Below are 14099 nucleotides of genomic sequence, written 5' to 3'. Positions count from 1 at the left end.
GCCTGCACACACCATGCGTCCAGCAGGGGGCCACATCCTCCCGAACGCCTCTCTACTAGACATTCCCTCCTCCCCCCTCCTCACACTTTCCCACACTCTGCAGTCTTGAATGAATCCCTGCTGGCGCCCCGCCTCTCTGCCCCGCAACGATTGGCCGCCTTGGTAGCCGTCTGCTTGCAGCTGAAGCCACGATTTGATGGTGGAGCTGGCAATCAAAGCGTTGTATCCGCCCCCTCCCCAGCAGGTCAATGAATTGACAGAGCTCAGAGCTCAGGCAGCTGTGAGAGCTGGAAGTCAGTGTACAGGATCTGCTGCTGCTGCTGCTGCATTCTTCTAGTGGGAGATCTGATCTGTGGAGGATCCTAGGAGGGACATCAAGGCATCCTGCACTCTATATGTGCCAGTGACATATGTCCATTTACTATGGTGAGTTCATTAGTGGATGGCATGCATGCATCCTCTTAGTGCTGGATTGATGTGTGTGTGTGCATGGTGCTGAATTCTTCACATTGTTATCTCCCAGGGGTAGAGTGCTGATCACACATAATGATTGGGGGTCATGTTCCCTTCCTGCTCATGGCACAGCTGTCATCTGCTGCAGTTGACTGTTCATCTTGAACTTCTGCAATGAATGAGCTGGGGGGGGGGGGGTCTGATCTTTGTTGGTGTCTGTTGTCTTGTCTTTAAACTTTATGATCATCCAGCAGCCCATGCAGATTCCTCACTGCTATTGCTGAAGCTTTACAAGCCAGTCAGTCCCATCTGTTAAAACACAACATTGAAAGGAGCCAGACAATCCTGGGAAATGCTTTGACTGCCTTCTGTTTTTTTATTCTGTGATGTACAAATGGATTACACCTTGTGACAGATGATCACACTGGAGGTGACATGGATCTCTGACAAGGCTCATTAAATTGCCTTCTCCATACCTGAAAAGTTTCGCAGACGTTGCTGTAAAATGTCACTTGTATGCGTTTTACACGTTAAGAGATGATTAGCGCTACACGTTGGTAGATTTAATATTTTGTGCAAGTGTCAAGTGGTTTTTGTGATGCTGGGGTACGCAGTGGCTGTCAAGTATCACCTGCACCATCTGCAGTCCTGTGTATGAAAAGAGATTGCGAAGTGTCAGTAGTGGTCCTGGATGATGTCCCATTTAGACCCCATGGCTTGTCTCATCAAGTAGGTAAGGCTGGTGTCTACGTCTGGTTACACTGTGATGGGCGATAGTTTTAACATTCATGCAATATTTAAATGCTTCATCAGTCTATGAGTATTGTGGATAAATGGTGAAGATGTGCATTACTCTGGTATGTGTGCATTGTATATACACCTGAGAGATGAGGATAATTCTTCTAGAACAGCCACTCTCAAACAGGGTTCCTCCAGAGGTTACTAAGGGGGTCCATGAGCAGTGGGTAATTGTCCTCCAGTCTGATGGCGCCTGGATAGTTCTGGGACCAACACCACTTGGCAGAGCCTGCAGCATGTCACCTGTGATCTTTTTAGTTGTCTGTAAGAGTGGCATTCTGACTACTGCTATAAGTAGGGAATTCTTCTTACTAAGAATGCAAGGGGCACTGCTCCCACTGATCACCTGTAGGAGCATTCTTCTCCCTGACCACCAATGTAAGGTGCCACTTTTCCCACTGGCCGCTACTGTAAGGGCCATTTTTACCACTGGTCGCCACTGTAAGGGCCATTTTTCCCACTGGCCGCCAACGTGAGGGGGCATTCCTTCTTGCTGGCTACCAACATGAGGGGGCATTCCTTCCCGCTGGCCGCCAACGTGAGGGGGCATTCTTCCCGCTGGCCGTCAACGTGAGGGGGCATTCTTCCCGCTGACCGCCAAAGTGAGGGGACATTTTTCCCGCTGGCCGCCAACGTGAGGGGGTATTTTTCCCGCTGGCCGCCAACATGAGGGGGCATTCTTCCCGCTGGCCGCCAATGTGAGGGGGCATTTTTCCCGCTGACCGCCAAAGTGAGGGGACATTTTTCCCGCTGGCCGCCAATGTGAGGGGGCATTCTTCCTGCTGGCCGTCAATGTGAGGGGGCATTCTTCCTGCTGGCCGTCAATGTGAGGGGGCATTCTTCCTGCTGGCCGCCAATGTGAGGGGGCATTTTTCCCGCTGGCCGCCAACGTGAGGGGGCATTTTTCCCGCTGGGCGCCATAGTGAGGGGGCATTCTTCCCACTGGGCGCCATAGTGAGGGGGCATTCTTCCCGCTGGGTGCCAGCATGAGGGTGCATTCTTCCTGCTGGGTGCCAGCATGAGGGGGCATTCTTCCCGCTGGGTTCCAACGTGAGGGGGTGTTCTTTCCGCTGGGTGCCAACGTGAGGGGGCATTCTTCCCGCTGGGCGCCAACATGAGGGAGCATTCTAACTGCTTGGCACCAGTGTGAGGGGGCATTCTTTTCAGCTGGACCCAGGTAAACTGGTTGTAGCAGAGGTTCCCAGAGGCCTGAAAATTCTTTCAAGGATTCCTCTGGGTTAATCTAGATAGTGAAAAGGGGAATTTTGCCAATTTTAAATCTCTTGATATTTTAACCTCTGGAAAATGTTAACATATCATTCACGTACATATTAAATCTTATCCTTTAAATCCACACAGAAGCATTTGTAGACAGCGTAGTTCCTCAGTCACTCCATTGCCCTTGATAAATGACTGATAAAGAGTGAAATAAGAAAACATAAGGCCCTCATCTATCTTATTACCTGCATAGTCTACTTTCTGTCATAAGGGTAATTTGCTGGAAAATATCATCTAATACTATGATAGAAATGATACCCCATGCAGCTAGATTGTAGCGCTAGCTTCCTTCCAAGCTTCTGCAAGTCATACATACAAACCGCTCATTATCAATGCTCTCATGCACATGACAGATTAGCCATGGAGCTCTGCCAAGTGTGACTTCGTTCTATCTCACAATATAAACTTCAAACATTTGCAATTTTGGAGTAATTTGTGAGTGCATAAAGTAGGAATGCCTGTCACACATCAGCTGATGACCTTGAAAGCTTGATTAACAGTTTCCAGGCCAGTGCTATGCACAGTGCATTGAGTAGCATTAGGGGACGTGTCCGTGCCAGGCTGGGTATAAAAAGCAGCCTTGCATATATGCATATAAGGTAAATCACAATATCTCCGGTTTGTGCTTGTCATCAAATGACTAAGGCAGTAATGTTTTTGGAATTGGAACCAGTTTCAGCCAAGGGTCAAGTGCAGCATTTCTCTTTTGTAAAGAACTCTTTATTAAAACAGGACATGTAGGGGATGAGCAAGCTCGCTGGTGCTCCTAAATACTCTACATTGGCAACATGCAATACCAATCATGTACTGGTCATATCACTGCATACTAGCACTGTCCTAAAAGTAACACAATAAATCTTATTCTGTTGATCAACAAATATGAATTGTGTTTTATTTGTTATGTCTATTTTTAGTTCCTGCAAAGGAGGTGTGTGGGCTATAAATAGAACTCCTAATTGTCTCCAGAGGTGGAGTTCTTTGAAGCAATGAATAATACTGACTGTGAAAAGAGGTTATGTATGAGTGTCACCAAGATCTATTGTAGATGTAAGCATCGGCTTTGAGTTTTCCATGACAACATAATCCTGACGTTTGGTCAAGTTTCCTGATTTGTTTGTCTCTCTGATCCATCAATGTGTATAGAATGTTTATCCACTCTAAAGCCCCGTACACACGTACCGATGGTCGGCTTACAAATGTTCCTCTTTTCTCCCCGGGATGTCGGTGTCTGCTGAAAAGTGCAAAGACAGCACAAGGACAGCACAAGAATTTTGTCCGCCGACTGCAGAAGTGATGTCATGTGATGGTTAACTTTCCCTGTGTTTTCTATTTTCTGAGCATGCCCAGTCTTGCAAATCTGCGGTCTGTCGGCCGAATTGTGTACTGACAGGCGAACAATCGTCCGTTCTGGTGTCGGCATACAAATATTTTCATGTTTGCACGAAAGACTTTTGTCCGCGGATTGTGCGCAGACATCTGTCGGAGGCACCATACTAACACGCGTACAATCGGCAGATCCTTCGTCCACCGACGTTTGTATGCCGACGATCGGTACGTGTGTACGGGGCTTAAATGGTAACATTACAACCGTGCAAGATATTATTTATGCAGCTTAATTGAGAATACATAAATAAAAATCAACTCAAACTTTTGTTTTTTTGATGTGTGCTGATGAGGCGTCACTAGTATGCAGCACTGAAGGGAACTGATATGCAGCACTGAAGGGAACTGATATGCAGCACTGATGGGAACTGATATGCAGCACTGATGGGAACTGATATGCAGCACTGATGGGAACTGATATGCAGCACTGATGTACAGTGATAGGTGGCACTGTCAGACAGCACTGATGGGCTGCTTTTGTGGGCACTGATGGGCTGCTTTTGTGGGCACTGATGGGCTGCTTTTGTGGGCACTGATGGGCTGCTTTTGTGGGCACTGATGGGCTGCTTTTGTGGGCACTGATGGGCAGCCTTTTATGGGCACTGATGGGCAGCCTTTTATGGGCACTGATGGGCAGCCTTTTATGGGCACTGATGGGCAGCCTTTTATGGGCACTGATGGGCAGCCTTTTATGGGCACTGATAGGCAGCCTTTTATGGGCACTGATAGGCATCACTGGTGGGCTCTGGTTGGTATCAGTTGTGGAGCTGCGCTAAAAATTATCAGTGCAGATCCCCCCTATCAGGAAAGTCGCTTATCGGCTCTCCTCTACTCTTGCTGTAAGCGTGAGTAGAGGAATGCCGATAACCGGCATTTTCATAGTTATACTGTGATCAGATGTGATTGGACACATCTGATCACATGGTAAAGAGCCTACATCATAGGCTCTTTACCGTGATTGGAGATGCAGCGGATTCGAGTGAGACATCCCAGCACCGATTGCTACGCTGTGTGCACGAGGAGCGTGTTCTGAAGGGTGTCATATGACGTCCAGTCAGAATTGGAAAGCCACTGTCCAGCCGTCATTTTGCTATAGGCCACACGGAATGCAGTGAAAGCAGTTTGAAACCCATAAGCAAACATTTATTATTTTGCAACTTGCCAATTCTTGGATATGATGGCTGGGCTAGTTTTCTTTTTTAAGGCTTTCTTCTCATTTTTTTTTTCTGGTGATCCAGCCAGTAATAAGTCAGTTGTTTTCCAAAAAAAATATTTTGACTTTAATTTCTATTTTGAACTGGATGGGTTGTTTTACAAGGTGATCGTTTGCAATCATTTCAACTCTGCATTCACACCTAAAACGGAGTGGATCGTTTCTAAAAAGTTTTTTTTGTTTTACAAAGTTTCCAAATGTTTTTTGCACTAGTATTAAGCTTTAGGCATATATTTTGTAGGCTGTGCAAGGACAGAGCAGTTTCATCCCATTGGACCCTTTCACATGGGGTGAACTCCATTTTTATTTAAACAGCAGAGGATCTGTCTGCTGATCCGGGCAGAGGAGCGGTTCCCTCAGTTTTTGCAGAGTGGACACGGACACAGCCAGGTGTGAATGTACTTCGCTGCCCGTTTACACCCGACTACCTCTGATCTGATCCACCTAGACAGGGGAGGATGAATCGGAGGTAAGAGGGTGTATATAGATACCCGCCAGTCCATAGGGGTGAATAGACTGAAAAACTGACCTGTCGGCATGGTTGTGTGAAAGGGGCCTACAAGTCTATGGGGGCCAAAAATGCCTAAACATGCAAAAAAAAAAAAAAATCCTATCATTTTCGGGCATTGGGGCAACTCAGCAAACCAACGTGAACAGGACAAGCTGCATTCATACCTGAGCAGAAGTGTTTTATAAAAGTTTTACGGCTACAGGTGCTTTTGTTTAGCTGTTTGGGTAGAAAACGCGCATCAAAACGCTTGTACAACTCTCGTGGTGCACATTATCAGGTGTTCCCATTGAAGTCTACAGTGCCCAATCGGCCTCCTGTGTGCCAAAAAGAAGCTGATGTACTTTTTTGAGTGTTAGGGGTTTTGCTTCAGGCGAATGCTCCTATGTGAATAGGGGCAATTGAAATGAATGGGATTTGGCTTGTTAAGCTTATTAAAGCTACAAGCTTCAATCAGAAAAACACTCAGATGTGAACGGGGGCTAACCTGTGCGTGTGCAACAGATTCAGGTAGTTCTTCTTTTTTCCACTTGATATGTTGTGACCAATTTACCCACTTCTGTAACGCCCACCCTGTATTTACGTCACTACTTTGATGTTAAATGCTGGAGTTATGGCAGCAGATAGCAGATAGCTGCCATAACCCTGGGATTTTCTTACATTTTCGATAGTCCTCTTTTACATAAAAGTGGTCCCAGCGGCAGATTGGCCACAGTGCCCACCCCCAGGGCCGCTGATAGGGGGGGACCACCAGCATACTTGTAGGGGGCCCGAGCACACAGGGGGGGCCCACACAGAGAGGGGGATTAGTGATGGACAACAAATACAGAAATCTTCCTTCAGCACCTGAATCTGATCTGTCCCTCTCTCTGCTATCAGCTTTTATCTGCTACGAAAGAGACAGTCGTCCCTTCACTAATCCCCCTCCCTGTGTGGGCCCCCCTCCCAGCACTGGCTCTAATGTTATCTCTACTCAGGAGTTTATTTGTAACTTTGTTTCTCTCTCTCTGTCTCTTTGATCACTGAGCTCCAACTGCCCAGGCTGTATATTTTTCTCATCTCATCTTCATGTTTACTTAACATATTTTTATTTATTTTTTTAGATTTAGCAGGAATTATGCGAGTTATGTTACATTTGTGTCTGCTAATAGTGATTTTGTTGTAATTTTAGCTAAATATATCTTTAATATTTTTTTGTGGGGGCCCTGCCAGGTAGTCTGTACGGGGCCCCGCAATTTCTAACAGCAGCCCTGCCCACCCCCCTTCCCTCTGCTTCCCGGTCCTTTTCCCCGCTTACCGGAGCCATCGGTAGTGGGGAAAACAATCTGATCCCCTGTGTTGCTGGGCAGGAAGTTGAGTGAGGGCAAGATAGCCCCCATTTGACTCTATGCCCTTGGAAGACCGGAGCGATGTCAAATGTCACTTACGCCCAACGGCCTTAAAAGGCAATTTTTTTTTTTTTTTAATTGCTTTTAGGTGTAGATGTGAGATCTGAGGCCTTTTTGACCCCCAGATCTCACATTAAAGAGGACCTGTCATGCTTATTTCTATTACAAGTTATGTTTACATTCCTTGTAATAGGAGCAGAAGTGATTTAAAGCATTTTTTTTTTAAAGGGACAGTGTTAAAATAAAAAATAAAAAAAATAAAAAAAAATTAAAAAGTGCCCCATTCCTCTGAGCTCGTGTGCAGAAGCGAACGCATACGCAAGTAGCGCCCACATATGGAAACCGTGTTAAAACCACAAATGTGAGGTATCTCTGTGATCCTAAAGGGCCATACACACTATAAGATTTTCTGAAGACTTTTTCCTTCAGATTTACCTTTTCTATGTAGTGCAAGGGCCTGCCAGATTGCATACAAATTGAAAGTGTTTAGGTTTGACCTCATATTATATGGTTTTGGTAAGTCTAAAGGAAAAAGTCTTCAGGAAATCTTATAGTGTGTATGGCCCATTAGAATGGCCAGCTCAAATTCACACATCTATTCAATTGCAAGTCTGTGGGAAGTCCTGAAAATTGCTTTAATGATAGCAGTTAGTATCTGAATACAGTTTTTTTTTTTTTTTTTTTTTTTTTTTTTTTATGTATTTACTTATATTTTCCATATTTACATGCAGACCAATCCATCCAACAAGACTTGAAATTGCTTTAATGACAGCATTCAGTATATGAATACATTTTTTTTTTTATTATGTACATGCCTTTATATTGTTCCCTATATTTACATGCAGACCAACCAATTCAACAAAAGCGGAGGTTCTCAAAATAGAACATTCTATTTCTTGTATTGTTTTCTCAAACCCCTGCTGCAGGTACTTTTTTTTTTGGACCGCTTGGTCTGCATTTTAATATGAAAAAAAATGAATTCATATGCAGAACACTGTGATTGCATGTATTAAAGTAGTATTAAATCCAAAAGCAAACCTTTATTATATTGCAGCTTACTATTTCTTACATCTGATGTCTGCATTCTTTTTCTTCCTTTTTATTTATTTATTTTTATTTTAGACTTTCATTTCTATATTTTTATTTGGTGATCCAGCCATTAAGTTCACATTAACGCGGCACAACTTCGGGGGCGACCTGTGAAGTCGCGTGCACCGCGAACTTCGGCACGACTTGCACGACTTCATGTAATGAATGTCTATGCAAGTCTCTCCAGGTCGCCCTGAAGTAGTACAGGGCCCTTTTTCTAAGTCGGAGCGACTTGTGTCGCTCCTATTAGAACGGGTCCTGTAGCAGTCAATGGACCCAGACGGACCGCGACTTGTCAGGCTGACAAGTCGCCTGACAAGTTGCGGTAGTGTGAATGGACACTAAGGCTTCTTTCACACGGTCCGCCTCCGCAGGCGGATCCGTGTTGCTCAGCGGGGATCGATCCGCGATCCCCACTGAGCCGGGCGGATGACAGCTCCGTTTCCGCTTGCAGAGCGGAGAGGGAGGTGTCTCAGCACCCGCTGCCCTCTATGGGGGATCGGAGGAGAGCGGACCGCTTGTCCGCTCTCATCAGATCCGCTCCGCTCCGATTACTGAACGGATGGAAAAATAGGGTTTCCATCCGTCCAGATTTCAGCACAGGATCGGATGCGGATGGCAGCGGAGGTGACCTCCGCTGACACCCGCTGCCCCATAGAGCTGCATGGAGGATCCGATCAGATCCGCCTAAAAAACTGACAGGCGGATCTGATCGGACCACCCGTGTGAAAGAGCCCTAAGTCTAAAGTTTTTCAAAAAAAAAACAAGCTGTCCAGCAGAATGTGTCAGTTAGACTCCATTCACACTTGGTGTTTTGGGATTGCGGCAGAATCACTGTGATTCTGCCCATGATCTCAAAACGCACTGCAAACACATAATGCAGGTTCAGGTGCCATTATTTTCAATGGCACCTAAAAATTGGTGCAGATTTGCTGCGATTGTAGTGCAATTTTATGTTCAGCAAATCACATGAAGTTTGTTGCCCATAAAAGGAGTAGGTGCTTCTTTTAGATGGCAAGCTTCATGCGATTTGCCACATGATAAATTGCGCGACAATCATAGAAAAACGGCACCATGTTCTTTTCAGGGAACCTGTGTTATGTGATTGCAGTGCATTTTTTAAGATCATGGACAGAATTGCAGAGATTCTGCTGCAATCCCAAAATGCCAAGTGTATAAGGAGTCTTAGAGAGATGAGACAAACCATTTAACACTGACAGGGGAGCTTACAATGACCAGCTTTCATTTATTTATGTAAAATCTTTATCCCAAAAGGGAAAAAAAAACTTAATGTAGCTGCTTATAAAGTGTGAGCTGGAGTTTGGCTTCATGTAAAGAAAACTGATGCATCCACCATGTCGAACAATTGGTAAGCTGCAATATATTCCTCTTTTGGTTTTGGTTTTATTCACTGCTTTAACTTCATACAGTTACCAGACTGCAATCTTTTTTGTGAGAAGTATTCTATTTTTCTGTATTTCATGGTACTCCATCCATAATGTAGTGTCTCACAGGTTCAAAGTAAAGCCATAAAAACTGCTGTATCGGAATCCATGTACTTTGTAACGGAGATCTGAAATCATTGTTGCTTGTAACATTGCCAGTTCACATGTGTGCGGTGCAATTTTAGATGCATTACCATTGAACTAGATAGAATGTGCATTTTGATGAAAGTGCATTAAAGATCCAGCATGCAGGACCTTTTTTTTTTAAATGTTGTTATTTTATTTAGTTATTAATTACATTTTTTGTTTTTATTGCACTGCACCTAAACCTAGGGACAGACCGATTATCGGCAAGGCCGATGTGCACTTTTTATATTGGTATCGGCCCCAAAACTGGCTGATATTGCCGATATTTTTGTGACGTCATGCCGCCTCCCTCGCCTTGGACAGCCTTGTCTGGAGTCGGGACTAGTCTTGCGGGAGTGTATCACAGCATACACCCACAGCAGCCTGGTGCGAGCCAGCCACCCACATCCACAGGCCCTGTACCAGCCAGCCACCCACAGGCCCTGTACCAGTCAGCCACAGGCACTGTATATACCAGCCAGCCACCCACAGGCCCTGTACCAGCCAGCCACCCACAGGCCCTGTACCAGCCAGCCACAGGCCCTGTACCAGCCAGCCACAGGCACTGTACGTACCAGCCAGCCACCCACAGGCCCTGTACCAGCCAGCCACCCACAGGCCCTGTACCAGCCAGCCACCCACAGGCCCTGTACTAGCCAGCCACCCACAGGCCCTGTGCTAGCCAGCCACCCACCACAGGGTGCCAGCCAGCCAGCCACTCACCACAGGGTGCCAGCCAGCCACCCACAGGCCCTGTACCAGCCAGCCACCCACAGGCCCTGTACCAGCCAGCCACCCACAGGCCCTGTACCAGCCAGCCACCCACAGGCCTTGTACCAGCCAGCCACCCACAGGCCCTGTGCCAGCCAGCCACCCACCACAGGGTGCCAGCCAGCCAGCCACCCACCACAGGGTGCCAGCCAGCCACCCACAGACAGGGTGCCAGACAGCCAGCCACCCACAGGCCCTGTACCAGCCGCCCACAGGCCCTGTACCAGCCAGCCACCCACAGCCCCTGTGCCAGCCACCCACCCTATATAGGAACAAGAAGAAAACTCACTGCTCCAGGTGAAGTCAGAAGCCTAATGATGTAACAGGTGCCCGCCTCGGCTCGCCTCTGCACTCAATGGACATAGAAGAAATGGCTGCACTCCAAATAACATCAAGATTCTGATTTATTAGATGAACATCACTCGCACTGGGATGTTCGTTTAATAAATCAGAATCTTGATGTTATTTGGAGTGCGGCCATTTCTTCTATGTCCAGCCAGCCACCCACCACAGGGTGCCAGACAGCCAGCCACCCACAGACAGGGTGCCAGACAGCCAGCCGCCCACAGACCCAGTACCAGCCAGCCACCCACCTACCACAGGGTGCCAGCCACCCACAACAGGGTGCCAGCCAGCCACCCACCCACACTCCACAGGGTGCCAGCCAGCCACCCACCCATACTCCACAGGGTGCCAGCCAGCCACCCACCCACCACAGGGTGCCAGCCAGCCACTCACCACAGGGTGCCAGCCAGCCAGCCACTCACCACAGGGTGCCAGAAGGCCAGCCATTAAGCATTAAAAAAAATGAACATGTTCAGTACCAGATTTGTTTAAAACATTGTCTTTATTTTTCAAAACTTTAAATGTACAAAATATCAGCCCATATCGGCTGATACAGATACGTTGTGACCAAAATATCGGTTTCGGCTCTGAAAAAAACATATTGGTCTATCCCTACCAACAACACTGAACACACAGGTGTGAATGGGGCTTTACTTTCAGTTTCTGAAAATAATGGTCTTTCATACAAGTGTGATTATACTGATGTTTTCTGGTCTTGAAAATGTGGAACAGTAATTTGTTAGTTAAATAAGTGTTACATGGTGAAAAATGATAAGGATCCGTGAAGCTTGATATGTTTTTAAATTCTGTTCCCTTTTCTCTTTCTCGTAAAACCTGTGGGTTTTATAGTTCCCTATTTATTATATGTGTGACACAACTTTCTTTATGATGACAAAGGAAAGGAACTTGTGTCCCAGAATGTTGAGTCACAGTGGATGACCAGGGTCACCATAGAGGAGCATCACTGCAGGCTAGAAATGTCATCTGATCAGTGGCAGATCGTAAATGCTGATCTATGGTAAAACTGAAGGCATCTCCACTTTTCTATGATATAAAACGTAAAAAGATGTCCTACTGCATTATAGATGCTGGGCAGTAGCAGAAATGGTGATGGGAAAAACTCCATTTCATACATTTGTCCATCAGACTTGACTGCTTTTTAGCAGACAAATGTTCTAATAAATGTTGAGATCTCGGTAGACTCTGGATTACCCATCCATCATGTTCATCTGATACGATGGGGCTAGTTGTGGAATTGTATTTCATAGCCCAGTCTGTGTTTACTCCACAAGATGTGTACAATATATTTGAAACTTTCATTTACACTTACTTCGACTTTAACGCACATTAATGCGCCTACCGCTTCAACATGCTTTTTGATTTGTTTTTGATGCTTTTTTTTTCCCCCTTAGTGACCCGGCCATTTTTTGTGATACAGCACTGCGTTTCTTTAACTGACAATTGCGCGGTCGTGCGACGTTATACCCAAATAAAATGTATGTCCTTTTTTCCCACAAATAGAACTTTCTTTTGCTGGTATTTTATCACCTCTGCAATTTAATTTTTTTTGCGCTATAATTAAAAAAAGAGAAACCATTCTAAAAAAAAAAGAAAGTTTATTTTTTTTTTACTTTCTGCTATAAAACATTCCCAATTAAATAAAATTATCATAATTTTAGGCCAATTTACATTCTAGTACATATTTTTGGTAAAAAAAATTCCCAATAAGTGTATATTGATTGGTTTACGCAAAAGTTATCCCGTCTACAAACTAGGGGAAAGATTAATGTAATTTTTTTTTTTTACTAGTAATGGCGGCGATCGGTGATTTTTAGCGGGACTGCGACATTGCGAGCGACAGATCGGACACCTAACTGATATATTTGACACTTTTGGCGGACCAATGACATTACTACAGTAATCAGTGCTAAAAATATGCACTGTTACTGTACTAATGACACTGGCAGGGAAGGGGTTAACACCAGGGGCGATTAAAGGGTTAAATGTGTCCCTAGGGGGTGCTTTCTAACTATGTGGGGGATGGGCTTGCTGGATGAACACACAGACCTGTTTTCCTAAATAGGAAGAACACAGGATTTCTGTGTTCATTACTGACAGAACAGCGGTTACCCCCATCTCTGCTGATTCCCCCCCTGCTTACTAGTAACTCACAGTTCTGCTCATCCCCCCACTCAGTAGTAACCCCATGTCGGCTATCCCCCCCCCCCCCCCCCCACACTCTTAGTAACTCCCAACTCTGCTGATCCTCCCCTCAGTAGTAACTCCCAACTCTGCTGATCCTCCCCTCAGTAGTTACCCCCATCTCTGCTGATTCCCCCTGCTTACTAGTAACTCACAGTTCTGCTCATCCCCCCACTCAGTAGTAACCCCATCTCGGCTATTCCCCCCCCCCCCCACTCTTAGTAACTCCCAACTCTGCTGATCCTCCCCTCAGTAGTAACTCCCAACTCTGCTGATCCTCCCCTCAGTAGTTACCCCCATCTCTGCTGATTCCCCCTGCTTACTAGTAACTCACAGTTCTGCTCATCCCCCCACTCAGTAGTAACCCCATCTCGGCTATTCCCCCCCCCCCTACTCTTAGTAACTCCCAACTCTGCTGATCCTCCCCTCGGTAGTTACCCCCATCTCTGCTGATTCCCCCTGCTTACTAGTAACTCACAGTTCTGCTCATCCCCCCACTCAGTAGTAACCCCATCTCGGCTATTCCCCCCCCCCCCCTACTCTTAGTAACTCCCAACTCTGCTGATCCTCCCCTCAGTAGTTACCCCCATCTCTGCTGATTCCCCCTGCTTACTAGTAACTCACAGTTCTGCTCATCCCCCCACTCAGTAGTAACCCCATCTCGGCTATTCCCCCCCCCCCTACTCTTAGTAACTCCCAACTCTGCTGATCCTCCCCTCAGTAGTTACCCCCATCTCTGCTGATTCCCCCTGCTTACTAGTAACTCACAGTTCTGCTCATCCCCCCACTCAGTAGTAACCCCATCTCGGCTATTCCCCCCCCCCCTACTCTTAGTAACTCCCGACTCTGCTGATCCTCCCCTCAGTAGTTACCCCCATCTCTGCTGATTCCCCCTCCTTACTAGTAACTCACAGTTTTGCTCATCCCCCCACTCAGTAGTAACCCCATCTCGGCTATTCCCCCCCCCCCCCCCACTCTTAGTAACTCCCAACTCTGCTGATCCTCCCCTCAGTAGTTACCCCCATCTCTGCTGATTCCCCCTGCTTACTAGTAACTCACAGTTCTGCTCATCCCCCCACTCAGTAGTAACCCCATCTCGG

General features: G+C 46.3%; 1 protein-coding gene across 2 annotated transcripts in view; it reads left to right on the top strand.

Moving 5' to 3' along the window:
- Positions 1-256: 256 nt before the first annotated feature.
- Positions 257-14099, top strand: part of MARCHF3 (membrane associated ring-CH-type finger 3) — a 382664-nt gene continuing 368821 nt past the window's right edge. Inside the window, exon 1 of one of the 2 annotated variants that reach the window (XM_082243695.1) lies at positions 257-426. The gene's annotated coding sequence lies outside the window, so the exon portion shown is untranslated. The remainder of the gene's footprint in view (positions 427-14099) is intronic. The other variant, XM_082243697.1, reaches the window with a different exon arrangement.

The sequence above is a fragment of the Pelophylax lessonae genome (genome assembly GCF_965119305.1).
Source record: "Pelophylax lessonae genome assembly, chromosome: 1".
NCBI classification, from domain to species: domain Eukaryota; kingdom Metazoa; phylum Chordata; class Amphibia; order Anura; family Ranidae; genus Pelophylax; species Pelophylax lessonae.
Note: the sequence above shows the minus strand (reverse complement) of the source record. Positions and strands in the feature narration are given on the sequence as shown.